Source organism: Octopus bimaculoides, chromosome 6, assembly GCF_001194135.2.
Source record: "Octopus bimaculoides isolate UCB-OBI-ISO-001 chromosome 6, ASM119413v2, whole genome shotgun sequence".
In the NCBI taxonomy this organism is placed as follows: domain Eukaryota; kingdom Metazoa; phylum Mollusca; class Cephalopoda; order Octopoda; family Octopodidae; genus Octopus; species Octopus bimaculoides.
In genome coordinates this window covers 9,498,560-9,510,307 of record NC_068986.1, presented here as the reverse complement: position 1 = coordinate 9,510,307, position 11,748 = coordinate 9,498,560, and the positions used below count along the sequence as shown (strand labels likewise).

The 11,748-nt window shown below is 38.0% G+C and overlaps 1 long non-coding RNA gene and 1 other non-coding gene across 2 annotated transcripts in view; one reads left to right on the top strand and one right to left on the bottom strand.

The window, feature by feature from the left end:
- The window catches only part of LOC106873547 (uncharacterized), a 52,991-nt gene extending 43,535 nt beyond the window's left edge, over positions 1 to 9,456 (bottom strand). Inside the window, exon 1 of the transcript XR_008264359.1 lies at positions 9,363 to 9,456. This is a non-coding gene — a transcript (uncharacterized LOC106873547). The remainder of the gene's footprint in view (positions 1 to 9,362) is intronic.
- LOC128248095 (uncharacterized) overlaps positions 1 to 11,380 on the top strand; it is a 108,313-nt gene extending 96,933 nt beyond the window's left edge. The window contains exon 3 of the long non-coding RNA XR_008264358.1: positions 11,303 to 11,380. This is a non-coding gene — a long non-coding RNA (uncharacterized LOC128248095). The remainder of the gene's footprint in view (positions 1 to 11,302) is intronic.
- Positions 11,381 to 11,748: the final 368 nt, after the last annotated feature.

Genomic DNA, 11,748 nt, shown 5'->3' with positions numbered 1-11,748 from the left:
TTTAAATGGCTTATAAACACCTTCCACGCTGCAATTGTTTTTGTTTCAGTACATGATCTCAGATCAAGTCACTTGCTATGCAAGTACATCACCGTAATATATGTTTGTTAAACTTTTAAATTAAAAGAAGAATGATGACAGTGACTTTGAAGTTTCCACCTGCTAGCCTTCACTGGATGTATTATAGGAAGGAAGGTAGAAGAGGATAGGAGGAAAGTATATTTGTAGGGTGTAGGAAGATATTGCTGGGTGATTTTGTTTGGTTTGAAGCAGGAATTGTATAATTGTTCAGTCAAGTGTGGAAATAACTTTGTACACGGGGGGGGGTCCATTTTAGAAGTGTCAGGCTCATCTACCCCAACCCCCTAACTATACATTTACTCCCCATACATACAGCAAGCCTACTTACCATTTCACATAGCTCCACCTATCCTAGAAAAACAACTTGCCAAAGAATATATAAAGCAACATGGAACCCAAATTTACAACCGTCCAACAAAGGTTATCAGGTAGAAACTTCAAAGTTGCTGCCTTTTTGTAAAATATATAGAGGTGCATGAGTGGTTGTGTGGCTAAGAAACATGCTTCCCAATTATATGGTGTCAGGTTCAGTCCCACTGTGTGTCACCTTAAGCAAGTGTTTTTTTTTTACTATAGCCCCAAGGCAATCAAAGCTCTGTGAATGAATTTGGTACATGTGTGTGTGTGTGTATGTACACACACACACACATATATATATGCAGCAGGCTTCTTTCAGTCTCCATTTACTAAATCTACTCACAAGCCTTTGGTTGCCCCAGGTTATAGTGGAAACACTTGTCCAAGTTGCTATTCAGTGAGACTGAACTTGAGAGGACATAATTAGGAAGTAATCATCTAAATCACATAGCCATTTCTGTGCTTACTTTGTGGATAAGAAATAGTTTTTGGTGCAATGGAATGATATGGATTACACAATGATGAAGGGAAGGGGGGCAAGCATGGCAATGCACACACCTTGTTCCTTCAGAAGAATATGAATGACTATAGATAGAGAGAGATGAGTAGTGTGTAGGAGTATTGTATGATATAGAATGATGGTTTGTCAACTGAATGATGTTTATTTGGGGGTGGGCATGGATAAGAGTCCTAGCCAAAACAGGATAACCTGACTGAAATAAAGATGTCAAGTGAAGTGAAATCATAGTCGTAGCTGATGCTGATGTCATGTAACTGGCACCCATGCTGGTGGCACATAAAAAGCACCTTTCGAGTGTTGGGTCTCATGGAGGCAAAGTGGCTGATGATGGTGGCACGTGAAAAGCTCCTTTCAAATGAGGACCAACACTCGAAAGGAGCTTTTCATGTGCCACCAGCATCAGCCACTTTGCCTCCATGAGGCCCAACACTCAAAAGGAGCTTTTCATGTGCCACCAGCATCGGCCAGTGTCCTAGGGTGAGTGAAGGATAAGAAATGTTACAGTATGACTGACAGCTTGGGGAGGAGAAGTTACAGGGGCAGTAGTGAAATATCTTCATGTAACACAACACAGACATTTAAATTGATAGGGTTTTTCTAAAGAATGTGGGCAGTACTTGTCAGCACAATTTTTTGGATTTCTCTGAGAGATGGTTCTCCTGGGATATTATCTAGATGTTTCTGACATCCCTTTCTTATACCTAGGGCACCTACAATAACAATTCTCACTTTAAGATGCCACATCTTTTGTATTTCAATTTCCAGGTCCTTATATTTACTTAATTTGTCAAATTCCTTTACAGATATATTTTTATCACTTATATCTATTAGGGTTATTATTGTTGTTGTTGTTGTTTTACTTCTCAGAACATTTAGTCTTGTTTGTTCTGGTAGATTCTGTGAGAGCAGATAGCAGCCTGCTGTCAGAGATCTCACAGGGTCTCTTTCCATACATTATAAGCTTTGATACTTGGTTGTTAATTATTGTGGGAACCATTCAACCTCCAAATACCAATCTCAAAATCTTAGCTGTCCCCAGCAGAGCAGTTTTGGGGGCTTGCTCTACTCTCATGTCGATTCCGATTTCTTTGAATTGTTTCTCAAACTCGGTTCTTAGTATTCCGAGTGCCCCTACAACAACTGGAATGTCAGACACTCTCCTCAGAGTTCACATTCTTGCAATTTCAAAATCAAAGGGAGCAGCCATTATCATCATCATCATCATTATTATTCTTTGGCTTTGCTTTAATTTATACATGTTGCACCCATGTCTCATCCAGAGACATCAAAGGACAACAGGATTTTGCATCTGAAGATACTAACAGGTGAGGTGCCTTGCAATTAAGAAAAACTGTTATTTGCGTATTAAAAAAAAAACTCTCTATAAAATTTATAATAACACTGAATAAGTAAGATTGTATTCATATGGAGAGGAATTTATGTGAAATATGTGAGGTATCCACCAAGTATGACCATTTGTAATTCAAATATTTGGGGCTGCCCAGAATTTGGTTAATTTATTTGTTCACTCCTGTTGATATCATTCTAAGTGCCCCAGTAACAATAGGTAATGTTCTTTGAGATGCAACATTCTTTTGATTTCTGTCTCCAAGTCCTTATATTTACTCAATCAATGAAATGTTTTCAGAGATGTGTTTTTGTCAGCTGGGGCTGTTACATCAATCCAAAGACAAGTCTTTTTCAACATGATTTTCGCAATGATATCTGGTCAGTTAGCCTGCATTTCCTGATCAATCTGAACACTGAAACTCCAAAGGATGGTAACTTCAGTATCCTGAGCAGCTTCTGCTGGTTTGTGTTACCAACCAATTGTCTTTGTGAAGGAGGTTGTATGTGTAACTTATTGACCAATGTATGGACTGAGCTACCCTGCCACCTCTTTGCAAAGAGCATGCCAGCCAAGGGTTTTGTCATGATCCCTGACTCTAATAAATTATTTGCCACACAGTGGTTTTTGCTCCCATTTCTCCTTCGTGTATGGAGTAGGGGTTGTTTGGTTATATTTCTTGTTTTGCCTGGTCAGTTGGGGACACTTCCTCTGATTCTGGTTCATCTAACTGCATATCCCAAAGATATATTTTTACCTTTTTCATCACTGAGTGTAATATTTTGGTATCTTTGTGTTTCAGAATCAGTTTTAACATCCAGTTGTTTGCTTGTTGCAGAAAGTCTCTCATTGTTGCAATTTTCAACGAGAGTGCCTTCCTTTTTCAGGAGGTCCATGCAGTCTGTCTGCTTTTGAACGATACATATGATACATTGTGATCTGCTTTCGGGTTTTGTCATCAACTTTGTTGATCTCAGAGAGGAACCAACTTATAACATTGAAACAGTAGTTGATTACAGGCATGGCAAATGTGTTCATGGCCTCAGTTTTGTTTCTGGCATTCAACTTAGTTTATTTATGCTGGTGCCATGTAAAAAGCACCCAGTACACTCTGTAAAATTGTTGGCATTAGGAAGAGCATCCAGTCATAGAAACCATGCCAAAATATACAATTAAAGCTTGGTGCAGCTCTTCAGCTTGCCAGCTCCTGTCGAACCATCCAACCCATGCCAGCATGGGAAACAGGTGTTAAATGATGATGATAATGTTGATGGTTGTTGTTGTAACTTTAGAGGCCAGTATGTATTTTTAAATGACCCTCCTTACAGGAAATCAGTTGGAGTTAAGTATGTAGCTTATTTAACTTGCTATGGAATTTATGGAGGCCTCCACCCTTCAACTGGTATGTCATAGTAACACTAAGCAGTGACTCAGATCATCCAAATGAATAATAGATGTAGGTGTTTATAGCTAAGCCAAAGCTACCACAGTGATTTAAAAGCTGCTACTGTCAGCATTTTCCTGCAGACATTCTCAGCATAGCTAAAAAGAGATCCAACAATTTCTTTTTACTTCTTACCAATTTCATTTACTGGTGATAGTAAAGTTTGGTTTCCCTTTGAATGATTCGTTTTGCTTTATTTAATCTGTTACCTGGTTTAACACCACCACCTGGCACTTGGGTATCTTCAGCAGAGTCCTCTCTGTTGTAATAAACTCTGTTGTAAGCAGGTCTCTGGCCTTTGTTACCTTCTTCCAATCGGCCACAAAGGTCCTGAAAATGATCATGGATGCTTTCTTTCCTTGTCTAAGCCATTAACCTTTTAGCATTCAGATTTCTCTGTCGATTGTGATGCTTATTTATTCTCATAGCTTCAGGATTTTGATGATGTCATCATCATCATCATCATCATCGTTTAACGTCCGCTTTCCATGCTAGCATGGGTTGGACGATTTGACTGAGGACTGGTGAAACCGGATGGCAACACCAGGCTCCAGTCTGATTTGGCAGAGTTTCTACAGCTGGATGCCCTTCCTAACGCCAACCACTCAGAGAGTGTAGTGGGTGCTTTTACGTGTCACCCGCACAAAAACGGCCACGCTCGAAATGGTGTCTTTTATGTGCCACCCGCACAAGCCAGTCCAGGGGCACTGGCAACGATCTCGCTCGAAAATGTGGATGTTTATTTTTAAAATGACATTGTAGGGTAGGCATGACGGGCCAAATCTAGCCATTTTGAACACGAAACAGGTAGAATAAATGGTCTGGGTATGGCCAATTTAAATGCTAAAGGGTGAAACAAATACACAGAGACACCATTCTACATGTACCTTGGTACTTTTCCTCTGTTATTGATCTGATCTTGGGCCTATGAATCCTATAAAAAGAGTATCATTTGCATGCTTGCTGAGTGTAATGTTGCTCTACATCCTCCAAGCAGGCCTAGAATAGTTATTGCAAAATAATTGACACTGCTTAGAATGTTTAGCTAATCAGTGGTTGCGAAGACCACAATCTACCAATTGACACCACAGTGTATATATTTATCTAGCAAAGACAGGAATGGGAAGAGATGTGGCAGGTATGATAGGTCGTGGGGGTGGCTACTAAAGAAGCTTCTTCAACTGCTGTTTGTTGCATTAAGACAATTCAAAGAGGAATGATGTAAACAAGGATTCCATACAAAATGGAAACAGGAATAGGAATTATATAAACAAAAATAAAAGAAATAAAATTAAAACAAAAATATAAAAAAAACAAAATCGGTTAAAAAAACACTAAAAAAAAAATACTGTCAGTAGCAAAAAATTTGCTTGAGTGGGAAGTTAATGGTGATATGTCTTGTCTCTGACCTGGCTGAGAGGAGAGAGGGAGAGTAGGGTTGGTGGGAGGAGAGAAAGAGAATGTAAGAAGGAAAGGGAGAGGATACAAGGGAAGATCTTTTTAGTTTATTTTATCCTTTTTTTTTTTATTATTTCTTTGGAATAATTATAAAGAGAAAGAAGCAAGAAATGTCGAGGAAAGTAGGCGGATGATTTAACGATATTTTCTTATTGTAGTTTACATTGCCAACATTCTGCATTCATATGGAGAATATAAAACAAGTTGTAGCTGGATGTGTATAATAACAATAGAGACTATTTAAGCAGTGGTATTTACATAGATGTTGGGCTGCCTGCCTTGCACTTCTTCATATATTTAGGTCAGCCCTGAGTGGACAAAGCTGTGTTATGTTTAAAGACTGACAAACCTTATCAGATCCATTATGGTACCCCTCCCTGATCCAGTTGAATGACTTAATAAAAGCACCCCACAGCATTTGTATTACTTTTTCTAATTGGTTTGTTACTGTTGTTAATGTTGTTGTTGTTGTTGTTGTTGTTGTTGCAGTTGCTGAAAGCATTGCAGGGAAGTATTTGAATGTAAAACTATTCAGCTATTCTCTCCACCTCCATCCCCACCCCACCCCCACCACTCTGCTTAAACTACATTTATATAAATACTAACCAACCTATTATTGAAAGGGAAGTCTCTTCTTGAAATTCAAGTCAAAACAATTTATACTCTTGGCTTTGTTTATTATTGGTTTCTGTTATGTAACTCAATCTGAAAGTTTGTCTTGGGAATAAAAACAGCAAAGCACAGTTTCTCTGTTCATAAGGTATCTGCTGAAATAGTTTGTCAGGTAAACAATACTTTTAGAGTTTCTTTATATTTACTTTAACACCAGTTGGCAGCATTGGTATACATCCATGCACACACACACACACACACACATGCACATTCATATAGTGTAGTGTAGTAACCAACATTCTTAAATTTCTTATTTTGAGCAACATATGTGATGGATATATTTATTTACCTTTGAAAAGGAGGCGTTTAAATATTTTAATATCATTTATAGTTTGTCATTGATATTTTATTCAATATCATTGATATCATATTACATTTTCATTGTTGTTATCATCCTCATTTAACATCTATCTCCTATGCTGGCATGGATTGGAGGATCCAATAAGATCTGATGATCCAGGAAACTGCTAAACTCAATGTCAGCTTTGGCATGGTTTCTATGACTGGATGCCCTTCCTAATGCCTACCACCTGTGAAGTCACCAAGTAACTTGCAAACCAAAGACCCCTTGACTGAGTAGGTATGCGGTATAGGGGGAGATGGCTTTGTACCAGGTGATGATATAGAGAACAGTTGTCTTGATGTAGAGGAGATACATGGCTACCCCAGCAGGAAAGGGAGAAAGGATGTGGGGATAGTGTATCAAGGCTAAAATTACAGCAATCGAATAATCAGTGCCATAGTTAGAAGAGGGATGAAGGGATGGGTGTTAAGAAGACGAGCCGTGGAGGTTTGATATGGACAGACGGGGTGGGTGTAAGGGCATAAATACAAATGGTATGCTTTTAGGAGCTCATTTTTTTAGTGAGATTGTTGGGTTTTCTCAAGTGCAGCAAATCACCACTCATCTTAGTCCTCTTTCATCTCCTCCATGAGGCTTAGCATCCTGTTGTTGATCTTCACTACTTCATTCTGCATTTTCTTATGTCTCCCTCTTCTACATTTAGCTGTCCTCATCCATATGCATCACATACTAGTGCAGTCTTCTCTCCAGCACACTACATCTGATGCCTCTTATGACCGGTTTTTCTCTCAGCTCATTTGCACTTTGTTAAACATGCACAATGACGTTGTACATCCAGTGGAACATTGATGGCTTCATTACTTTCTAGTTTGTGCAAGTCCTCTGCATTTGTTCCCTACATTTCACTACTAAATAGTATTGCAATTCATACACAAGCGTCTTACAATTAACCTTTCATCTGAGAGAGAAACCTTTTGTTACCAACTGTAGCTCTGTAAATTTTCTCCTGCTGGTTCTTATTCTAGCAACTATACTTTCTGAGCATCCTCCACCATTGGTAATTAGGTCATCTCAATCAGTGCTTCTCAAACTATCTGATGAGGTGAACCAGCAGTTTTTTTTTCCAATGTGCCAGGGACTGGTAATATTAATTTATACCAGAAACAATATATATAATGAATATAATAAAAGTTGACAATTTATTTTTTATCTTATATTTATTTTGTAAACAAATAATACAATGTTACAAAAGCATTTTATAGTGTTTCTTTCTTTTCTGGAAACTCAATGCGAACTGGCCGCTGATGGCACCAGTCCACAGACCACCACTTTGAGTAGCACTGGTCTAAATGACAGAAAGTATTTACTATCTCAATTACCAATGATTCCAAACTTGGTAAATGCAGTCCACTTGGTCAGCATTGTTCTATTTCAATAATTTATAGCAATTAGAAGACAGCAACAGAGCCCAGTTTGGATCTTCACAGGAGTCATGGAAGGAATTGGTTTGTTTTCAGCGAGAAGTTAAAGAAAGAAGGGTGAGATATAATTAGTGATAATGGTAAACTTGTTTCCAAACAGAAAAGTCTGAACACACCAAATTATGGAGTGTCCTTCTTGTTCGGCCAAAACACTGTCCACATCACAACATGGACTGTGGAATATTTGGTCATATTACTGACCAGCATCAGAGCAATCACTTCCAACAACCCTATATTACCTTAGGTGGTTCATTTCTTTGCATATTCTTGGAACGAGCTGATTCAATCACTCACTACACAGAGTTCCTCGTTACGTGTAATTATTCAAAAGACACTTTTTGTTGATCCACTTCTTTCCATTGATGATTCCTTCAGTTTGTTTTTTTCTTCTTTATGGTTACTTTCAAAGAATTTATGTCCAATATGGCATTTTCTCCTCCACAGCCAAGGATTTAATGTTTCCAGGAGGGAGAATTCATTTACAAGGTTTTTTTTTTAAAAGTCCAGTTTAGCTGAACCTTATAGTTCCTCTTAGATATGTTCCTGTTTTGCATTTCTCCATAAAAAAGCATCTTTGGCAATCAATGATTTGGCATTCTTTGAATGTGGCCAATCCACCACAGCTGGTGGTGTCACACAGTTACCTCAATACTATCGAATTTGCTCCAATGAAGAATTTTGTTATTAGTAACATAATGATTTGTATACAAACTCAAAGTTTGTATTCTATTGAATGCCTTCTCAAATGTGGTGTCTGTCTTGAGCAAGTATCTCCTCTTATACATATCTAGTGTTAAAATCACAGAAAAATATCATGTGGTGCCATGGATATTTGCTGCTGATGAAGCAAACAACCAAGAATCTGGGTCTAATGATTCCACTGTTGCTGTTGGGCAACCTCTGCCTGCTGCTGAGAGTTTTCTGCAATTCTTAACACTGTACATCTACAAGGAATACTTGCTCAAGATAAATACCACAATTTAGAAGGATTTCAATAGTATACACATGTTATGCATGTATATAGATCATTAATTTTGAACTAATACTAGTTCCATTGCTAATAATGAAAATTTGTAACATAGTTTTACTAATGTATGCACAAGATTGTTTACTGTTTCATCTAATGGAAACATTCCAACCTTTCCAGATTTCTTTGATAAAATGTCTAGTTTTACATCAATTTCAGAAGCCTTTAGCACAGTTTATCAATGACAGTCTCTGCAAGACAAAATTTCATCAGCTACATTAGTATGTTTATTAAGGATACTTTCTTGATAACAGAAATGGTTCACTTTTTTAACTGGGTGGTCGTGAATTGGAATCTGAAAGTGGAGGCTGCATCAAGACCTTCATTTTTAAATATTAATTTCTCAACAAAAACAGTCATAAGTATTCACAAATGTGTCTGAAGTGGCCTGAAAATCTTCAAAATAGTTCTATCTGATGGTGAAGAGAGAAGTACGGGTATTGATCTTTCCAGCTGTTTTGAGTGTAAAACGGTTGAAAGTACCACCATCCAGATGGTGAGATTTGTAATATTTATTACAAAAAGAAAGTAGGAACAAGAACATCACAAGGGGTTAGGGGGTAAGCATACACAGAACACATGCACATATATATACACGTGTACTCACAATAACGACAACAACATTATTATAACACTAATGTAAAAATGACCAAACTATCACAATACTCACCATATGTTGCTCTACATACTCAGTAACACCAAAATTCAAACTTTTCTCTCATATCTTATGGCAAGTGACATTATTATCTCCCCTGTTTGGCAGCTTCTCTAGAAAGAAGTGCAGTATATGCATCTGCACTCAAGTGCCATCAAGGACATGGTGTTTTTTAAGTGTAGAGTACATAGCAACTTGATACTAAGTAATCAGTGTAAACAGTGGGTACCCTACTAGTACAGAGAATGATCTTTGGCAGACTGACAAGAATTCAGGACTCGAGAATTGTTACCAATATGAGCATCCATAAATGATGCCCATGAACTGCTCAAACAACTTACATTCTGTTATCATTGATGTCTTATCACAGATGGAACTGGTTGTGATAAGATAATATTACATAATATGAGAAAGGGGTTGAAGAACTATTACTTCTGATAGAGAACAGAAAATCAGGGGTTGTCATACAAAACCTAGATTTCTCTTTTTTTTTTTTTTGAATATCTCAAATAAAGTGAAAAGATGCTTAGTGTAAGGGTCCATGAAGAAGAGAAAATTAAGAGGAGTGGCTGTGTGGTAAGTAGCTTGCTTACCAACCACATGGTTCTGGGTTCAGTCCCACTGCGTGGTACCTTGGGCAAGTATCTTCTACTATAGCCTCGGGCCGACCAAAGCTTTGTGAGTGGATTTGGTAGACGGAAACTGAAAGAAGCCCGTCATATATATGTATATATATATATATATATGTATGTGTATGTATATGTTTGTGTGTCTGTGTTTGTCCCCCACCATCGCTTGACAACTGATGGTGGTGTGTTTACGTCCCCGTAACTTAGCGGTTCGGCAAAAAAGACCGATAGAATAAGTACTAGGCTTCCAAAGAATAAGTCCTGGAGTCGATTTGCTCGACTAAAGGTGGTGCTCCAGCATGGCCGCAGTCAGATGACTGAAACAAGTAAAAGAGTGAAAGAGAATGAATTTACTTTAGACTTGAAAAAGTTCAGGTCATAAGAAGTGGGGGAAAACAATGAGATAAAAGAAAGCCCCAAAGTCTAGCAGTTCAAGGTAAAAAGCTGCAAGTGTTGAAGGAGGAGTATTTGGATGAAGATGGTGTGAGTTTTGATGCAGGTGAGAAGGCAGAAAGTGATCTGGAACTAAGAGAGAAAGTTCATTATAACACTTCCTGTGATAGTAACAAAAGAAAAAAACAATGTGACAAGGGTTGTAGAGTTGAAGCAAGAGAGGGACCAATCAAATTAGAGACTCGTTACTAAACTTTGTTTGACGAGATCCAAATGAAAAGATGGTGCACCTGCCCAAATATGACAACATCATTCCATACAAGAATGGATTGTGGACTTGTAAAAATACAAAATAGCTTTGGATTTTAGGTTGACCTTTGTTGGACCAAATAGTGACCCAACAATATGGGAAGCAGACCTACCAATTGATTGTATGTAGGCTCCCCAAGAAACATCAGGTGAGAAATTAAGAGGAAGCATGTATGTATATATATATATATATATATATATATATATATATGAATTAAGAGCAAGTATATATATATATATATACACACACACACATATCATTTGGTAGACATAGATATTTAAATAGGCAGATATAAGTATTTCTTCTTAGGCATAGACACAGCTGTATGGTAAGAAGCTTGCTTCCCAATCACATGGTTCTGGTTTCAGTCCTAATGCATGGCTCCTTGGGTAAGTGTCATCTACTATAGCCCCAAGCCAACCAAAGCCTTGTGAGTGGATTTGGTAGATGGAAACTGAAAGAAGCCTATTATGTGTGTGTGTATTTATTCCCACCACCACCTCATGACAACTGGTGTTGGTTTGCTTACATCTCTGTAACTTAGCAGCTTGGCAAAAAAGACTGATAGAATAAGTGCTGGGTTTTATATATATATATAAAAGTTAAATATTTTATCTTTACAGACAAATATATAGAATTACTGCTGTCAGCCTTGAATAAGGAGGGATATAAAAAGATGTAAGGCAGAATTTAAACACTATTATACTTTTATTTAAATGCTTTCATTATTTAATTCTTTTCTTGTTGTTGTTTTTTTCAAGAGAAATGTTCGTTGCCAGTGCTGCTGGACTGGCTCCTCTGCAGGTGGCACGTAAAATACACCATTTTGAGCGTGGCCGTTGTCAGTACCGCCTGACTGGCCTTCGTGCCGGTGGCACGTAAAAGCACCCACTACACTCTCTGAGTGGTTGGCGTTAGGAAGGGCATCCAGCTGTAGAAACTCTGCCAAATCAGATTGGAGCCTGGTGTTGCCATCCGGTTCACCAGTCCTCAGTCAAATCGTCCAACCCATGCTAGCATGGAAAGCGGACGTTAAACGATGATGATGATGATGATGATATATATATAT